The sequence below is a fragment of the Daphnia magna genome, linkage group LG2 (genome assembly GCF_020631705.1).
Source record: "Daphnia magna isolate NIES linkage group LG2, ASM2063170v1.1, whole genome shotgun sequence".
Taxonomy (NCBI): domain Eukaryota; kingdom Metazoa; phylum Arthropoda; class Branchiopoda; order Diplostraca; family Daphniidae; genus Daphnia; species Daphnia magna.
Window position 1 is genome coordinate 7,967,181 of NC_059183.1, and position 18,866 is coordinate 7,986,046.

The window sequence follows — 18,866 nt, forward strand, 5'->3', positions numbered from 1 at the left end:
GTGTTCCAGTCCAATCTTTTTTTTCCTTTCATTCATTCATTTTTTTTTTTTTGCGTGTAGATTGTCAAAGACTTTGATTTCTCTCACACTCTATGGTCTGTTAATAAGAGCATTACTTTATTATAACACGTCACAAGATCAAACGGACAGGCCGTTTTCGTCAGCTCCGTTGCAACCTGTGTATCCAGTCTCCTCGTGACATAAAGTGATCATTTAAGATGTATCATCGAATTATTTCCTCGAACCAACTTAAGCGTAAAAAGGCGTGCTAGGATGGCGAGAAGTAGGCTATGCCATGATGATGCGATAAATATTTAAAAACTTAAATTCGGCTCCATTTCCATGCCACGTTCTTTGGCGCATCAACGGCAGCTCCAATACTACTCGTCCCAAGGAGGACATGGTGTACATCTCCATCAAAATAAATAGTTTAATTTGTCACAGATATTTTATAGTCGTCTCTTTGAGCCTTTTGAAAATCTGATTCGGCTTGAAGCAGTTGGTTTTTACGACTTAACGGAAGGGCGTCTATGTGCCCATCATGCTATAGGTCTATACTAAGAAAGAATAGCAAATCTCTCGGTTTCTTAGTTTAATAATCCATTCAGTATGCTTCTATTTGTTCTACCATTTTCATCTCTACGCAGGTGTATAAGCTAGCTGGGACTCTATAGAGACAGAAACAAATTATTTGAGAGGTTAGATATTTATTGAGGATTTATGACTTCCCTTTACACGTATAGTCTCACATACTATATAGTTTCACTAAATTTTTTATTTTCTGTTTTTTTTTTCTTCTGTTGAATCAGAAGAGGTAAGAGGAATAAAGCAAAATATTCTTTCACTCGGTTGCATTTTATGCTAAGCCCTAACGTACTCTTATATATTTTTCATTCTGCTTTATCCAAGGCGATATGTGCCCTTTGGTACGTTCACGCTTACCGATTTTCTTGATCTGACTCAACTCTCCTCTCCGTACGCCCGGGCGTAGGCGTATCAAAAAGGCAAAGATTTCAGTTTGAGGCAACTGCTGTGATCTATACAGTTAGTAAAGAAAAGAAGAAAAAAAACAGGAGAACAAAAAAATGTCGTCAGCATAAGTCGAACATCATGCATAATTCACGAAAGCTGACTGAAGACTTCTAGCAGTTTGCAACAACACAGAAAAAAAAAACGTGTTGGTCAAAATGGTGGAGAAAAATAAGAGTTTGAATAAACGAGAAAAGCAGCAAGAAGAAAAGAGAATGGCACTGAATAAAAGGGGGGAAGAAAGTAAAAAGCAAATGAAAAGTGGAACAGGAAAAGAAAAAGATGGTGGGCAGTGCCAACCGACCCTTTGTGTGATTACCGGAATCTTCAAAAATGGTTGTCGAAGGCTTCAAATTTGACCGCACGCAAAACTTTAGTTATACACCGAAAATATTTTAAAAAATGAATAATAACGATAAAAAAGGTAGGATGACGTTGCCGGACGTTGCCTTGCTGAAATATTTGGAATCGAGCGAATGCCACAGATGGAATTGATCGATTGTATACATTGGGGGGCGACCAAAATAATTCATTTTATTTAAAAAGCCTGGGCATCGCTGATGTAATAAAAAAGGCCATTGCAAACTCAACGTTCAAAATTATTTCCAAATTTTCGAACCGTCTCGTTCCAACCAAGCAGAAAACTGTCTCAATCACCCAGGCAAAAGAAACGAACCGAAATCTTCTGCTGTGTGTTATGGCGTCTGTAATACAGGAGTCTATAGATGAAAACGTTCCAACTTACTTATTCATAAAGGTGAACAGCCCTTCGATTCTCGGTTCTAATTTTGTCTGCAGTAGTCTACTTGATAAACTTCTTGATCTTGACTTACAAAGAATCGGTGAAAAGGAAAGATAATATATAGAACTTGGAATAAGTCAGCAAGAAATCAGGCAATACGATGGATATAGCTGCTGCACTTTGGCGTACAAACAAAGGTATATGCGTTTGAAAGTGCCTTTCCATCAAGAAGGACCTTACTAAGAAGTCAAGGCTTGAACATATTTGCTAAAACAACTTATTTCACTCTAACTGCGTCTCACCTTCTCGTTTCCATATCGAAAACTGCTAGCGTAAGCTACGTACATATAGCATATTTCCAGAGGACGTGCATCTGATGCTTTTTGGCTAAATGTACGGCATATAGACTACACGTGTGTTAATATAACTATAGCTAATACTATACGCACTCCTATATTCTAAGCACTTGGATGAATAAACAGCCCATTATATCACCAATTCCACGAAGATACGATAGAAAACAAATCATATCGTGATTCTTTCGCTATCACGTGTCAACCACGTAACAGCGAATACAAACGCAATATCTACGTTATCTCCACATCTGCATCCCAACGATACAAGCATTTTTCCTCCGTTAGGCTACGTTATCTGTATACATAAATTAATAAAGCTCGATTTCTATTTTACCTTTTATGTAGTTAAAAAAATAAAATAATAGGATCACTTTAAATGGCACACAGCGTCAGGCCTGTCTTGTTATTGTGTCGTGAACGAAGATGCTGGCAGGCGGATAAATCATGTAAAAATCACGTATAGACAGATTTTAGGAGGGCCAAAGGTGAGAGAGGACTACAGAAGAAAAGCCTTCAAGAGGGTTTTGATCCCATTCTTTTCTGTAAAGAAATGGGCAGCAAAATAGAGATAGGCTACTATATATATGCTAGATACACGAACCAACATGATTATAGGGGGCCGTGTGCTGATTGTTTGTGCGTGCTCAAGTGACGCCGGGCGACGAAAAGAGAGAACCTGTTGGCCGTGCTCATTGTTCAACTATAGAGCCCAACAACTGCTGATAACGTGGCGGCATACAGTGGGGCGAGCAGATTCGTTGCTAAGGAAAGGGTATGACCCGACTAATTTGACAAGAGAAAAGAAGTACGGAACAACTAAAAAAGGGTGAAACGAGCAATGAAGTGCTATATAAAGGAAAGGATTGTGCTGTATATGTACGTAGGCTAAGTGGAACGAAGAATTATTCATTAGTTAAGTAGCAGATTGTTACATGAAAAATATTTCAAAACAACAGAAAAAAAAGGTTAGTGAGAAATTGGATCCAGTACTCAAAAGCCAAGTACAAAGCAAATTTAACGCCAACGACTTGACATGTTACAGGAAATACATGTAGAACTCAAACTGAATCTCACAACACATCAGAACGCAATTCTTTTTGCTTCAAGAGCTTAATGCTCCTTGAAAAAAAAGGCGCGTTGAAACATAACAACGGAACAAATTAAATATATACATCTATAAATAAATTAGCGGGGTCTTTTATCTACGGTATATCGTCGTATAACTTCCCGTTCAGCATCCTCTTCTGCGCTTTGTTTATCTCACCCATTTCTACTGCCCGCTAGTTTGCACGGTCGTGAAAATGTTTGTCTTTTAATACCCGGAAACTTAAAAATAAAACGGAACTACTACTACATAGCCCGCAGTATATGAACCTGATCCATAAAGCTCTATCCCGTACGTAACCTAAAATACTAAACGATGTTAATAAATACAAGAATATATCACATACAGAATAGGAAGAAAGAGTACTTACAATGTGTTAATAGGCTATTTCCAACCCACTATAGCTGCACTACCTTTAATATTATGTTAGTGTAAACCTAGAAGATTATATACACTCAGGATCGTATAGACGTTTATCATTTATTCTGCAGATCAGCCAAATGCGTCATTCTTATATGTCTGTAATTGTATCGTAATATATTTATCTACATTTTTTTTTTTAGTAGCACGGGTATATCCAGATCGGTATGAACACTATTTATGTGGGTGTGATCTCGGCCTATACGTGTGTGTGGGAGAGAATGAAAGACACGATGCTAGCACAGAACAAGGAAAGAGGGATTTAGAAAGAAAGGCAAAATAATTCAATTCAACGTGGTTTTTCGTGTTCTCGGCCAATAACCAAGTGAATGACGACCCCAAAGACCCTATATACAAACAGCGATCGGTTAATAGTAGGTAGCCAGGTGGACTGCTATACTAAATGAGAAGTAATACATAATACACGTCTCCATAAAGTGACGTGCAGACCAATAAATTAGACTACCCCCCCCCCTCTCTCTCTCCCCTTTACACGTGTTCTTTTTCACATTTTTACCGACTCTTTGCTGTACAACCGACAAACAAAATACGTTATTTAGTTACCGAAGCTCTTATTTTTATTTTTTATTCTACCGTGCTATTAGCTTCCTTCGCTGTTTAATTAATTTTGTAATAATTATACGAATAAACATTTTTTTTTTTCGTTCAAGTTTCACGATTTGTCTGATGGCACAACTATAGGTTCGTTACAGCGCAGCCTATTTTTAAGCAGTCTCGTGATGGCGAACGTGACACATTCGATGGTAGGGCAATTCATAAGATCTTTATAGAAACATACCGGACGAATACTAAGTTTGCTTGCTATAATTTCTATCCAATTATATAGTGCTCTATTGTTTACGTGTCTGTTGTGTTTTCAAGCCGTTTTATGCTATACGTTTACGATAAAGAGTAGCGTCCTTCAATTATCTCGAGCAACTGTTGACATAAAGGAATAAAGGTAGAAGGGCCAAAGAGAAAACAAGGAAAAAGTGTATAGCATTTATAAAAGAAGGGGGGAAAGGGGGGAAAACTACGCCCATTACCAAATATGTGCACAGTAGCTCTTGTGTCGCTTCTCGGTGCAAAAAAAGAATTGCATCGTTCTTGATAGTGGAAACGAAAGCGAGCGAAACGATGGGGTCCATTATGGAGCCGATAACCATAAAAAGGCGAGAAAGAAAAGAATAAAAAGACAGAAGAAAAGTCTGCGATAGAAAATGATGAAGAGGAGGAATGAGACGGACAGAATCAAAAAGAGGTATTGGCTTCTTTTATAGAACAGAAGTGGACGACTATGGAAAATGACGGGGGGAAAAGCCTCCACGCCAACTGACACACGCACACACTCACAAAACATACTCGATGTATAGCAGCTATAAGTCCATATATACTCTTTTGGCCTCATCCCGTTCGCCTCGTGGGATTCCCCCGCTTCTGCCGCTTTTTGACGTAGCTTCTCAATCGATGCTAGCTCTTTCCTTTTTCTCGTGCGGAGCGCAAATTCGGATGCCTCAACAACTCAGACTAGTCGCTTTTCGTATACTAGCCTCTATATCTCTCTGTCTCAGCCTTCATCTTCCCTTAAATGGAAAAACGGCGATGAAAGTTCCCCACAAATGTTTTCTTTTCTCGGCTTCAATTCGTTTCACTTTAGCATTGCCATTACAATGGCACATCGGGGCTGTCGACAGAGGAGAAACATCAACGTCGAACTCGTTGTGATCCATCTTTGTTTTAATGCTCTCGCGGCCTATGTGTCATAATTGATATCTCTTGTTTTCGGGGGGATGTAGCACAGAACTCAAATCATTTTCTTGTTGGTCCAAGAACGAAGAAAGAAAACGGACTGTCCTGTCGTCCATAAAAATGGGGGCTCCTCTTGTATAGAAGTAACCGTATAGTTAGACATGTAGACTCTTATATACACATCGCTTTACAGTATAGCCTCTCATTTAGCTCGAGACGCCATTATAAATGAAAAGATTGTGACAAAGAAAAGGAGAATATTACACATTTTTTCGCTGCTTATTAAGAGTTGATTGACTCTCAGCAGCTAAGCAATCGCTAAACTCCTACATCGGGAACGGCAGCCGATAAAAATTAAATTCCTTTTTCTCTTCTTTTTTTTAATAATGTCGTTTGTTTTTCTTTTATTTCTTGATTACTATCGAAAGGCTATATTTAAGACTGTCAGCAGTTGTATTGAGAACACACATCTCACCCTAGAGTGGGTGGCCAATCAGCTATAACCATCGCGTCCGCTGTGGTGTTGAAGACGTTGAAGAAGAAAAAAATTATTGTGTAATATAGGAGGAAGGAACCAAGGTTGGCGGTGCTTTCCATTATGCTTCTACATATATAGGAACTAAAACGATATCGTGCTGCAGACAAAAGCTATATATCATGGTATCCCATAGCTACCGAAATGGAGTTTTATTTCATTTGGCACAATTTCTTCTCTCATCATCTACAACTTGAACGTAGCATTTATTTTCTTATTCCTCTTCTTATACCACACCCATTTTCTTTGGACGTCATACGGCATGAGCAATAGAGCCTTTTGTTTCGCACCGGAAAGAACATATTATAGCCTAGATCATTCCCGTAGACCCTGTGCCTATATGCCTGACAATACAGACAGTCATTAGATATTTCGAAAATTCTAGACATTCAAGCGTAGGAGTATAGGAATGTAATTAAATGCAAAATGTCATATTGCATAATCTTAAGTTTAACTATTTATACATACTGTATAGGCCCTCGGAATCGCAATGTAACATTTCTCGTGAGGTCGCTATATCTAAAAGTGTTCAATTTTGTTTATATTGTGTAGACTGACTGCACAGATTTATGATAAGAACTAAACAAGAGAAATCAACAAAATGGAAAAATAAAATAAGTAAAATAAGGGGAAGCGATAGAAGCGATAGAACACCGAAAATGATGGGAGTGGATAGCAACCATCGCGTAGGTTGAATCCCTTTATTTATTTAAGTTCTCTCCTACTCTTTGCGCATCTATTGTGTAATTTTTTCGTTGAAAACTTCCTTGACGTCACCCAATTTTGTTTTGTTTCATTTTCTGTTTCATTTCCGTCATCTTTTACCTGGGCCGTCTTCCTTATATATACATTACCCTTTCTCTGCTGATAACACCTACCAGCTTATGCTCGCCCTCTTGCCAACACCTTTTGCACGAATCTTCATTTTATGTTTGTTTTTAACGGGGACTCCTACTAATTAATGTAAAACTAAAGCAAAGGCCATTCGTACATAAAAGCAACACACATTTCGTTGGAACGTTTCACTCCTTGACGTTGGAAATGTAATACCACGAACGTGTTCACGAAACAAGTCTTGCGTACATTCTTTCCCGATAATAATGCAGGAAAACGGCCATGTATAATAACTTATACGCACAACGTGCGCATATAGCGACAAGAATCGTGCCATTATCACGAAATCTATATTTCAGGGGCCTTATTACGCAAATAGCATTACGACGTGGCTATGCCAAACGAGACGGGTTCCATTTCTTCCGTCTAAAATACACAGAGATGTAACTGTAACTTGCAATTTTTGTTGATTGGCACCGTTCTAAAGAATTTCTTTTGTATCAATCCATATCCATATTTCACCCCCCAAAAATAAGGAATAAGACAAACTCATGGGGCCTGAAAATGACGGACCAATGATGTGGAAGAAGAGCTCTCAGTCTCCGTAGATTCGATTGGTCTTGCTACATTATATAGATAGAAGAAAATGGAACGCAAGCGTTAAATATATATAAGAAAAGGAAAGGAGAAATATGGTAACTGGTGGTGATGGTGATGTAGCAGACACCAGGGCATTTATTCTCTTGTCTTATTGTAACTAGGAATTCTCTTACTCTCGTCTATTATAGACTTAGGCTCTAAAAACGTTGATAGTATAGTAGCCCGTGCGTATACACAGACACTGTATAGTCCCTTAAAGAATGAAGATCAATATCCTTTTAAAATAATTGCACTTGTCTTTATGTGTTAGCCGATCGTACTTAGTTTCTTTGACTGACATCAAGCAATCAACATCCGCATTTCGTCATCATTTTTCCTTCTTTTGTCTGTGGCTATTTTCATTTGTTGGTTTCGTTTCGATCTTTTCAGTTGTGGTGGAGAACATATCCCGCGTTGTGCAAAATGTTCCAATGTTTCCTTCGTCCGCCTGATGAAGAAAGAAAAGACAAAGATCAAGAGGGTATTTAGTAGACCTACACAATTTTTGTTTTCCTTGTCTCAATTTTGTTTTGTTTTTTGTTTTTTTTTATCGGCGCAAAAGCTAAAGGACCCCACGTTCTGTGGATCAGACATTATGTGCGGCTGTAGCTTATGAAATCAAGTCCGTATACGATAATGCGTCCATCTTTCTATTATCATCTGCTCTTCCGAGAGGGCGCTATCAACTTTGACGAGACTATTCCAAGTATTATCCTACCAGATTTTAATAATATCGCTTAATTAATAGACTGGACGTAATGTATATAAAGCCTGCCAACTAAATTATACGAAAACAGACTCAGTCTACACAGCCCAGCAATAAAAAACTGATATTTAGTTGCTTAATAAAAAGGCCCGTTTTTTTTTTTGCGAACAGAGTCCCTCGTTTTTTTTTTCTTGGCTTGTAGAAGATTTCCATTGTAATTCCTTTTACATACGTAAGTTAAAACGTTCCACGCTACCGCCAGAATTATTTTTTATTATCGACGAGTTTTCCAACTTATTTGATGGCTTGTACATTTCGAAAATCTGCATCGTGTAACCATATGTTATTAGCCTTTAAAGTTCAATCATTCGCAACGTTAAACTGGTATCGAAACGAATTGGATGAAGTTCTGCCACAAGTCACGTCGCTTCTTCTGCACAATTCTGTTTCATTCGCCTGATTGTTCCAAGTCTTATTATTGTTCCATTTCATCTTGTTCCATGCGGCACGTGATTGCTCGAGCGTGGAATGGCAGCCAATGCGCGAATTTTGATGGAAAATGATTCATTTCTCACTGGAATGCAAATTTGAACAACGGCTGGGAGCATCAAAGGTAATGTCGTGGAATTCATCCGTAATAAAGGCAGTTGAATTTTGATAAAATCACAGATAATGAGGAAATAAGGAGATCGAGAAGAACAAGCCAATCCCTAAAGCCCCTCATTACTGTCCTTTTCTATTTGTTTGTTTATTTACAATTTTTTGGAGTACGAAATGTAAAACCCAACGATCCGTTTCATGTTCTTGGAAGCAAAATCATATGACAGCGAATCCAAAATAACGAGAGCGACGCGATAAGGTGACAACAAAACAAACGTCAACGTCAGCAGGCAAAAGATGTCAAAAGCAAGACACGCGCAACATCATCGAACAATAGACGTAGACCCCCCACTCCCCTCTTCCTGGTTGCATCTCTCCCGTATCACGGTATGGCATCAAATCAATACCAACCTTTTTTTTTTTTCTCCCCTTTGCAAGCTAGCCATATACACATCCATGCACCTATAAAGAATGCATCTCTGCCTCTTTTCTCTTTTATAATTTGATAATTTTCTCTTTTTTTTTTTCTTTCTTTCGTTTACCACAGCAAGATCGAATCGGTCACGACCGCCATAGGGTACTAAGGAGATAGGATGTTAGACAAATGCTAATGAAGGCAATCACATCAGTTATCATTTATTCTGGCAATAATTTATGGATGTGTATATCATAGCCCCGGTGGCCTTTCCTTGTTCAGAGAACTTGATTGTCTTGGGAATGTGAAATTCAGCTATTCATCCGATATATATTTCATTTTGTTCCCTTCTTTTTTTTTTTGAGAGAGAGAGGATTATCTTGTTTGTAGAATGGCGATGAAACTAATTATTTCCAACTTGGTGCATTACCACCATGATTTCTACCATGTGTATAGGGGAAAGTAAAGAGAGTCTATAATGTGAGAAGCTCATGCATCAATGAAAAGTAAAAAGAAACAAAAAATGGGGGAAGGGATGAAAAGTATTGTATGGGGGCTACATCGATCTTCCTTTAACGTAGTTAATGTGCGCTGTGAAATAAGAGCTTTTTTTTCCTGAGTTAGAAGAGAGAAAAAAAAAATCAAATCATATGTAATAAGCATTCAACTCCCCCCCTTACAAAAGGTGATTTTGCTCGATAAATGGAGACTGCACATTGTTAATTGACTATGTAAGACTAGTTATAAAGACATTGTGGAGAGCCTTGCAGCAATCGACCAGGCGTCAGCTGCGAGTTACATATAAACCCTGAAGGTAACTTTCGTCAGACACCCTTTTCTTATACCCACAGTTACATAAACCTTTTCCATGCACTTTGTTGTTTCTTTCTCTTTCGTGAAACAGTAATACAATAAAGTGTAGGCATTGATCTCTACATACACAGCCTTTGCATTTTCCCTTTTTCATGATTTCCGTATCGTCTATCATCTTTGTTCTTTTGACTTTGCTCCTCCAGGTAAATGTATTATGTTTCAAAAGAATCCCCCAAAAAAAAAAAAAAATAAATAATAATTCCAACTGTGCTATAACAAGCTTTCCTCCTGCAGCTGCTTTTTTTACATAGACGATGAAGAACGTTCATATTCCACACGTAAAAAAAAAAAAGAAAAAAAGAAAAGAAACATCGTGATGAAAACTGTGGCCTTGGTCCAGCTCTAGAGTTCGTTCATTTGAAACGCAACGGTCCATCAGGCAGCTCATACATGCCCCAACCAAGTGGATTACGTGTACCAGCTTAGATATATCGAACGGTGTCTATAGTATCTTATAGGTCGCTATCTGTGTAACTTTATTATTCCTCTCTTCCGGGCGGACCCTATATGTATCGTAGACTAACGCCGGGCCAAAAAGCAATTGAATATCGATTGGTTAGCTCATTTTAGCGTGCCCTTCAAGACTTCCGCGCTGTCACAGCTTTTCGTTCCATAAATTTTTTTCTTCTTTCATATTAGTGTTATTCCTCTGGACAAAGAAAAAAAAAAGGGGGGGAGGGGGCAAACAAAATAGAACACGAACAAAAGAGACGTAAGATAAAAGACACGTTTGTCTGTTCCTGTCCTTTAAAAAAAAAAAGCTCTTTCTGTGCCGAATCCCTTCCGTCCACTGCGCTGTTGTTCTTCCTTGTTTTCCCCGAGCTCTCGACCGACATTGTCTTATAAAAACCGCCACCACCGCCATCGCCTTGGACGTCAAAGCGGAATAATAGAAGGGCATGGTTGACGAAGAGACGAGGAGGTAGAAGATGTTTGCACGAATAAGATGTGTTTCCAAAGAGCGAGGGCACACCACAGATAGAGAAAAGAGATATAGAAAGAAACAAGGATGGATGAGGAAACGCCCTGTTGTCGTCAACATATTAGCGCATGCCCAGTTGGGCTGGATTGATCACGCAGAAAGCTTCCGCAAAAAGCAGCCGACCCTAACTAGACCCCGCTTTCTCTATACCTCCCACGAAAATCACCCGTTCTCAATCCTCACGACGGACCAGAGCTTCGGCTATACCAAAAAGCAAAACGTGAGAAGTAAAACGGCAGTGGGGGGGGGTCGGTATGAGGGAAACAAAATAAATGCGTCGTCGGATGAGCAGGAGAGGGAAGAGAGGCGCAAGAGAGACCGTATCACACACAGTAGTGGCCGTTGCCAGTTGTTGGATGCTGCAGTTGGAAGTCAGTCCTGGAAGTGGAGAGGCGACCTAAAGTTCACTGTCTCATCTCGGTCACTCAGTCAAAGTGGTCTCCGCATATTCATCGACAAACTTTTGTTTTGCCTCTATACGCCCGTTGCAAACAAGTTTTTTTTTTAAACCAAACTTTGTGAGCAGCTTTAAAAGAAAAAGAAAAAAAATGGATCTTGATTAATGAACCGAAGTGTGTTGTTTTTTCCAGCCTGTATTCGATTCTTGCTGAAATTGTTTTTTTTTTTTTGCACAACTATATTCTCGCAAATGTGTGTCGGCGACGACGAGCATCGGGTGTAGCATCGACATTGAATATGAAGGTGTTAATGACTTTTCCCGTTTAGTGCGGCATCATCAAATACGCTGGATGGCATATCGCCTTTAATTGGCTCTTTCTGTGTTCAACTAGTCCGCACCGATTTCGCGCAACAGCAACGACCCCCATTTTTCCTGTAAGTCTCTCATTTTGAAAGTTATTTCATTCTGATATATACAAAAGCAACTGACATCCAGCAAGAACAGGTTTTAATATATAACTCCCCACTATATTTCTCTGTGTGATTTGATTACGCCGCGACGTGAGTGCTGGAGGCACCGACAACGAGTAAACGACTGTTTTAGCAATAAACAACAAGCAAGCAATAACACGAGTAACCGTATATAGTGGGCGAAAGTGCGTTGCTGTTATTGCGTTTGCAACGAATTTCAGTATCGGTGGATTTTTTCTTCTTTGCTTTTATTTGCTAGTGCTGATTGTGTGTGATGAAGACGGAAGTTTTATGTTCCTACTTCGTTCCGAGTTGTATGTGAAAAAAAAAAGAAGAAAACATTGTTAAATTGAAGTACATAACCACCTGGCTGTATCGTGTAGAATATACGTAGGCCATAGCACTTTGAAGACGGTCTGTACATTTTCAGGATGACAGCAATAACACGATGAAACCAAAGAGAGAAATGAATGGAAATGTTTGGATGTATATAGAAACTAAAGAAAAATATATTAAAAATCTATTGTTGTTATAGATCAAATGGATTGGATCATTTTAAGAGCGAGTAATATCAAATGCAAAATGGGCTAATCCTATACATGGCCAGAGTCGAGATTTCTATTTGCCTCTGTAGCAAACTCTGTGCTATTCCGTAGTAAAGTTCATGCTATTTTTCTAGTAGTACGAATCAAATAAAAATAGTGTCTCCGTCGAAGGATGCGTCTATAAAAGAAAAAGAAAAATCCTCGTCCAAAGAGAAGACATGATTGAGCGAAAGCGGGTGTAGGTCCGTGGGCGTTGGACCATCATCTTGTACATAAGAAAGAAGAGAGAGGACGACAACAATCCGTGTTGTATCAAATGATTGGCTGTGGTGTGTCTCAGGCGGGTTAGTCGTCGGAGAGTAAATATACAACAAGATTTTACGACGTAATGCAGCCTTGCCGCTCCGTATGCAACGCTGAGAAGAGCACATCACTAAAAAGGGAGAAAGAAAAGAAAAAAAAAACTCCGTTGCGTAAACATGGAATATAAGCAAGGAAGAGGGTAGAGAACCACGCGCCACAGAGTATATGCACAGTAATACAAACACAAACAACAAAAAAACCCGAAACCGCTTCTCTTTTCTGTCTATAGTGATGTGGCTCGTCTTGTCCCGGAGTATCACAACTCACGACTTTTGCGTGTGCAGCCCTCGCTATACGTGTATATAGACGGGGGCTTTCTTTTTCTTCTGAATGTGATAGATGTTGTCGTCTTCATTTGGTTATAGCTAACGCAGCGTTTCGGTACACACTAACCGACAGCCTATATAGGGCTCGGGCTCCCTTAAAGGCTGGTCGACTCAGATAGTGTCCCCTCTCTGCTATTCCAATTGACGCTGTTTGAGAAACAAGCTCAAGATGGAAACTTCTGCTTATGTAATAAAGGCTAACGTATATCATCCTGTTCAATTTGAATACGTGCCGGTATACACAGACGTGCAGCACTAACCGCCAACTCGTGTACAATTAGAAAAGAGAGAAATTTGAATAACTGGCTGAGCTTTTCCGCAAATTTGCGGCTGTCTAATTGTCGACGACAAATAGAAAAATTGAAAGTGAACTGAGAATTAAAGTCGTCCTAGTGTAACAGAGGCAAAAATCTCAGGGGGAGACCTACACACACACACACACAAAAATCCTCACCAACTTCAGGAAATATGGGCCATGTGGCAAATGCGTTTGAACGTGAGTTTGGTGAATTGTTTCGTGCAGGCGTGTAATGGGTTCTAGCGTTAACTCGGACTCCTATGTCACACAAAGGGACGACACGCATTTGCATAGGGCCTCGAAAGAAACAATAACAATAAACACAGCAGTATAAACGTGATTTATTTTCATCACGTCTTGTTGGCTCTTCACAGTACGGGCTTTTGAACCCCATCTTTTCATTCGTATCAGGGATTGAAACTCGTTTGAACTAGACCTCTAATCCTTATGGTTTCTATCGTATGGGAGGGTTGTTGACTTTACAATGCAGGCCACGTTAAGAGAAACAGCAAACAGAGACTGCCGCATGGCCTACACCAACAATAAATGCTGTGAAGAGAACGAGAAAAACGTGGACGTGTGAAACGAAAAGCAAAATTTCCTGCCTTTTATGGATTTTCTCCAGCTAATAAAATCCTTAAAAAATAGAAAAGAAGAAAGAAAACAGGAAGCTTAAAATGTTTGAAAAAAAAATTTAATACTTCGACAGCATTTTCTTATCGATGTGTTCTGTATAAGTACACTCCTTCTCTTGTTTTCTTCCATTTTTCTTTTCAGTAACTTGCAACTCGACGACTCGAATAAAAAACGAGCGAGAATCAATGAGACGCGTGACACATATGCATCCGTCAAAATGCACAAGTACGCGTACACGACTTGCGATTCATACTCGATAGTATAGAGAAAAGTTTTCTATCAGCAGCTGAGAAAAGGGCAAGCGAGACGAGTGCCAACGAGGATGACCTCTGTCTCCAAATGGCTATAGAAAAGCCGCCAAGGAGCTGAAGAAGGGAACAGACAGCAGATTGGTGGCTTTTAATAACACTAAAGATTAAGAAGAGCAAGCAAAGACGTGGCACTTATTAGTTTCTCGGTCCTTAGCGCTGTTTAGAGTACGCGTGACCTTTTTTGGGCGAGATAAATTGACTTATTATGCAACCTGCGCTAACCAGACCCACAATTACAAGAGGCGAATTTATCAGTTCGTGGGAAAGCCCGTATCATCCTTTCGTCACATTCATTGATTTGTCCTTTTCTACTCTCCAAACTTTTGCTTTTGTCCTGTATAGGAGACAAAAGCCAATGTGAGTCATTCATTTTTCACAAATATATACCACAGTGAATGGCATACGTGTATATAGCTATACGGAATTGACTGAACACGTCAGCATTTCATAATGCAGACCCAAGCGGTCACTTGACTTGTAAAACTGAAAAAGAAAAAAAATTGCCGAAAAAGTTGGCAACTTTTCAGTTACAAGTGCGACCTTTTGTTAACATTTGAATGGTGCAGCGTCAGAATAACGTAGAATCTATAAATTCAATATTTAAAAAATTCTTGTTTCAAATAGTTTATTCAATTGTCGCGAATTCTTCATCCACCATTTGGTTTAGTTGAAAATGAACAAAGGACCAAACAAGTATATCGTTTAAGAAATAATATTTGCTCACATTTAACCATCCATATGACGTTATAGGCTTTTGTTTTTCCTTCTTCATCTTTGCGTGATCGCTCCGACCAGAAAATTCTTATTCTGAATGCTAAAAAGAAAGAGATCTTTATAATGTCAGCAGCACACATAGTATATAGTACGTATACATATACACATGATTCTCATGGCGTTCCAACTTGGAATTCGAAGTGACAGAGCTTGGCTTTGTAAGATCTCCATCTATTTCCGACTTTTCCATTGGAGGCTACTTCCTCTTTTTCTCTTTTTTTTTCTTTCTCTCCGTCGACGTCAATGTCGTCGACTCAGTCATGGCTTACAGTCCTTATATAATATTATACTGTAGTCGCTTCCATTTTGTTGTCATGACTGCTGACCTTTTCTTTTGCACAGCAACGCGTCCGCTGTGAAATGAAAAGAAGAACTTGCAAACAAATAACAGGGTCCTATATATACTGAACGGATCGACTCGTCATCCTTTTACTGACAAAGAAGAGAACTGGCAAGTGGGTGAATTGGAGGATTTGATGATGGAGGAGAGTGTTGGGCAGCCCAGAGAAAAGGGGCGAGTGATTTCTCTTGATCTGTTTTTCATACTGACGAGAACGAATGTCAGTAGATTTGTACGCAGTTTAAATATGGGAGACGAACGATGAATAAGGCTTGAATAGTTATCAAATTGAGTTACATGGAAAAGCAAAGTACGGGTGAAGAAAAAGAAAATCAACTAAAAGTTGATCGATGGAGGCCAGCGATTTTGGCTGGCAACTCGTCACGCAGCCATTGTGACGTAAACTTGGCACTCTTTTGAGTGGAGTGAGAGACTTTATACTTGGATATTGCCGTCACCGACAGTTTCGGGTCGATCAGTACGATGTGTACCTCGTCCCATTACATCATCCAATTATCCCTATTTTTGAAATAGTATATATACGTGCTATTCCAATTAAAGTTTCTGTATCATTACGCAAAAAGTTTATGCTCAACTCGATATTGTTCCGATTCCGTGCAAACAACAATCCCGAACATGTTGATGAATCAGTGCACAACTTAATGAACTGGACGGAAGATGCAGCAGAAATGAGAACGAAAACTACTCGATCTTTCTGTCCGTATACGTGTACATAGGTGAAGTGAGTTTTCTGTAGGCCATCATCCATTGGGAATGTTGGATCGATGATCGGAGCGGATGTCGAGGTATACACAGTTGTAACATCGGCCAGACGCTGAAATTGAGGAAAACAGATATTGCTCGTATGTAGAAGAGGAGGAGCACAGGACTTAAGTAGACAAGAGAAATGGCGAGTAAATAACACGGAATAATTGAAAGAGATGAGGAGAATGAAAGAAAAAAAAAGAAGAAACATTTAAGAGGGGCGGAGAGATGACGGAGTGGAAGACCAGCCGGCCAGAGTAAACAAGAAAACGCGCATACTGCATAGTTCGTCACGAAGTTGATGTGTGTGCGCATCGTATGTGGAGTTTTTTTTTTTTGGGGTGCACCAGCATCCCATCACTTATAGTTGACTCAATAAAATTGCCGTTTCTGCTTCTATAATTTTCTGTCAACATCCGGATGGCGGGGCTGGATTCAACCCGGCACTAGAATATATAGACGCACCGTGTTCCATAGTTTCCACTATCAAGCAGACCGTGCGTCATCCGTTTTTGGCTTAAGATAATAGAGCTGACGTAGCATATGCTGCTATTCTCTTCTCGGTGAGTCAGAAATATGAAATGAGCAAAGCAAATGGAAATGAAATAAACAGATCGTAAAAAGAAAAGAAAAAACAAACAAACAAACAATCAAATTCAAAAACAAAAGGAGAAAAATTAAATATGGTAGGCCCTACCAATGAATTGCAAATTATTTTGCAAAAAGAAATCATTAAAAGCCCAGCCTCGAACACTGAACTAAGCCGTTTTTTCCAGTTTAAAAATAAAAGAAGATAAGATGGAATGACAGAACCATAGAGCGAACATAATGCGGCAACGATCAATCGATCCGCACTAGAAAAAAAAAAAAGGTTATACCAAATAGATATACACGTCAGACATCATCAATACGCAATCCCCGTAGCAGCCGGAAGACAGAAAAGAAATAACACACTGAAAAAAAAATTTAAAAATACCAGCGTTAAATTGTTCCATGTTTTATTCCGTTGCGGATGCAAAAGCCGTTGCAGTTTGATCACTATTCAAGTCAGTCATTAAATGAGGAAGAATCAACAGTGATTTGGCAAAGCGCTGCACGTGTTCGTTATCTCTATACGTTCATCGTCAATGAATAATCGTCGCATCTGGAAGTAATTTTTTTTTTATTTCTTTCTAAACGGCGTAATTCCTTAACGAACCCGGTTGCTGGACATTTAAGCGAGGCTGAAAAGCAGTTTGACTCTCTTCAACGTAAATTAATCCAGCACGGCATTAAGGTTCTTGAATTCTACAACGAATTTCATTTTGATTCCATCGTTGAAACATTTCTTATCAACATGCGTCAGCTGTGTCTTTTCGATCTGCGTATACAGTTTCGACAATCGACGTCATCTAAACTTGGGTTTCCATTCTTTATGCATATTCGCATCGGATGTTTTCCCACTGGTCATCTAAAACCAACAAAAAAAATGGCGTACAGTCCGCTTCTGTAGACTCGTACACAGCACAATATGATAAATATGCAAGTGCGAGTCCCAACTCGGCGCACTCGTCGTATATAGTGAATAGAAACTCTAAAAGGAATGATTTATGCCATTTCTGTTTTGTTTTTTTTGCTTTTCTCGTACGCCATATGTTTTACTTTTCAGTTCGAATTCTATGAAATGGAGGAATCGTCAGCTGCAACGTTCGCTCATCACGACATTTGCCATGAAAAATTGACAATTGCGTCGAATTGAGGCCATCAACCGATGAGAGATGAATGCCTATTTCTAGCAACGCTTTGCTATATTCAATAGATTCGAAAAGGCGCGGTTCTAGACAAAAATTCTATCAATTCCCTCTTATCTAAAAAAAAAAAAGAAATAAAATAAAACTTTTTGGATCTTTGCCCTTTTATTCTTTCGTGGTTCCAGATTTAACTGTCGATGACGTAAAAAGAGGCCGCCCCAAAAACAAAAACGACTAGGTCTACCCCGGAAAACAAAATTGTGACTATACTCACAAGTGTATAACGTGAAGGCTTTCTATCTCACTTTACATTTGGTCCTACAGCACTGGGATACGAAAAATGGAAATGCCCTTATTCAAATTTCCAACAGGGTATATATCCCTCCTCAAATTGGACGAAAAGGGGGAATACGGGAGGTCTGGAGCTCTGGCAAAGGCAAGTGTTTCAACAAACACAACTCTATATTTATTTTTCCTTGTGTTTTTCAACTCTACGATGGAAAGTTGTTCGTTGCTGAGTTGGTCGTGTTCGCATTTGCGTAGGAATCGGCGTGAATATTTCAGACGTTACAATATGCTGGGTGGATATATACACAGTTCTTTTTGGATCTCGTAATCGAGTCAGGGCGATCCAGTTGCAGGGCGATGACAAGAAGCGTAAAAACCCAAAGCAACGTTGATGGATTGTGAAAGTCAGCCGCCAGAGTAGGGCAACTTCCGTAATGGCGGCTGGCTTGGCGTTTTGGAAACGGAACTGTATTATATGTGCGGAGGGAACGTGAAACGAGGCCCCAACCGGACATAACGTCTGTGACTGTACGAAGCAAAACCCTGAAAGGGCAAGGCTTTTTTCCTGTTGACCGTTCCGGTTATTGGCTTTCTTTTTCCTGCTGTTGCCGTGTGTCGTACGAAGATATATGGCA

The 18,866-nt window shown here is 39.4% G+C and overlaps 1 protein-coding gene across 1 annotated transcript in view; it reads left to right on the forward strand.

The window, feature by feature from the left end:
• The first annotated feature begins 11,291 nt into the window (after positions 1–11,291).
• The window catches only part of LOC116917753 (neuroligin-4, X-linked), a 36,200-nt gene continuing 28,625 nt past the window's right edge, over positions 11,292–18,866 (forward strand). Inside the window, exon 1 of the mRNA XM_045170365.1 lies at positions 11,292–11,819. The gene's annotated coding sequence lies outside the window, so the exon portion shown is untranslated. The remainder of the gene's footprint in view (positions 11,820–18,866) is intronic.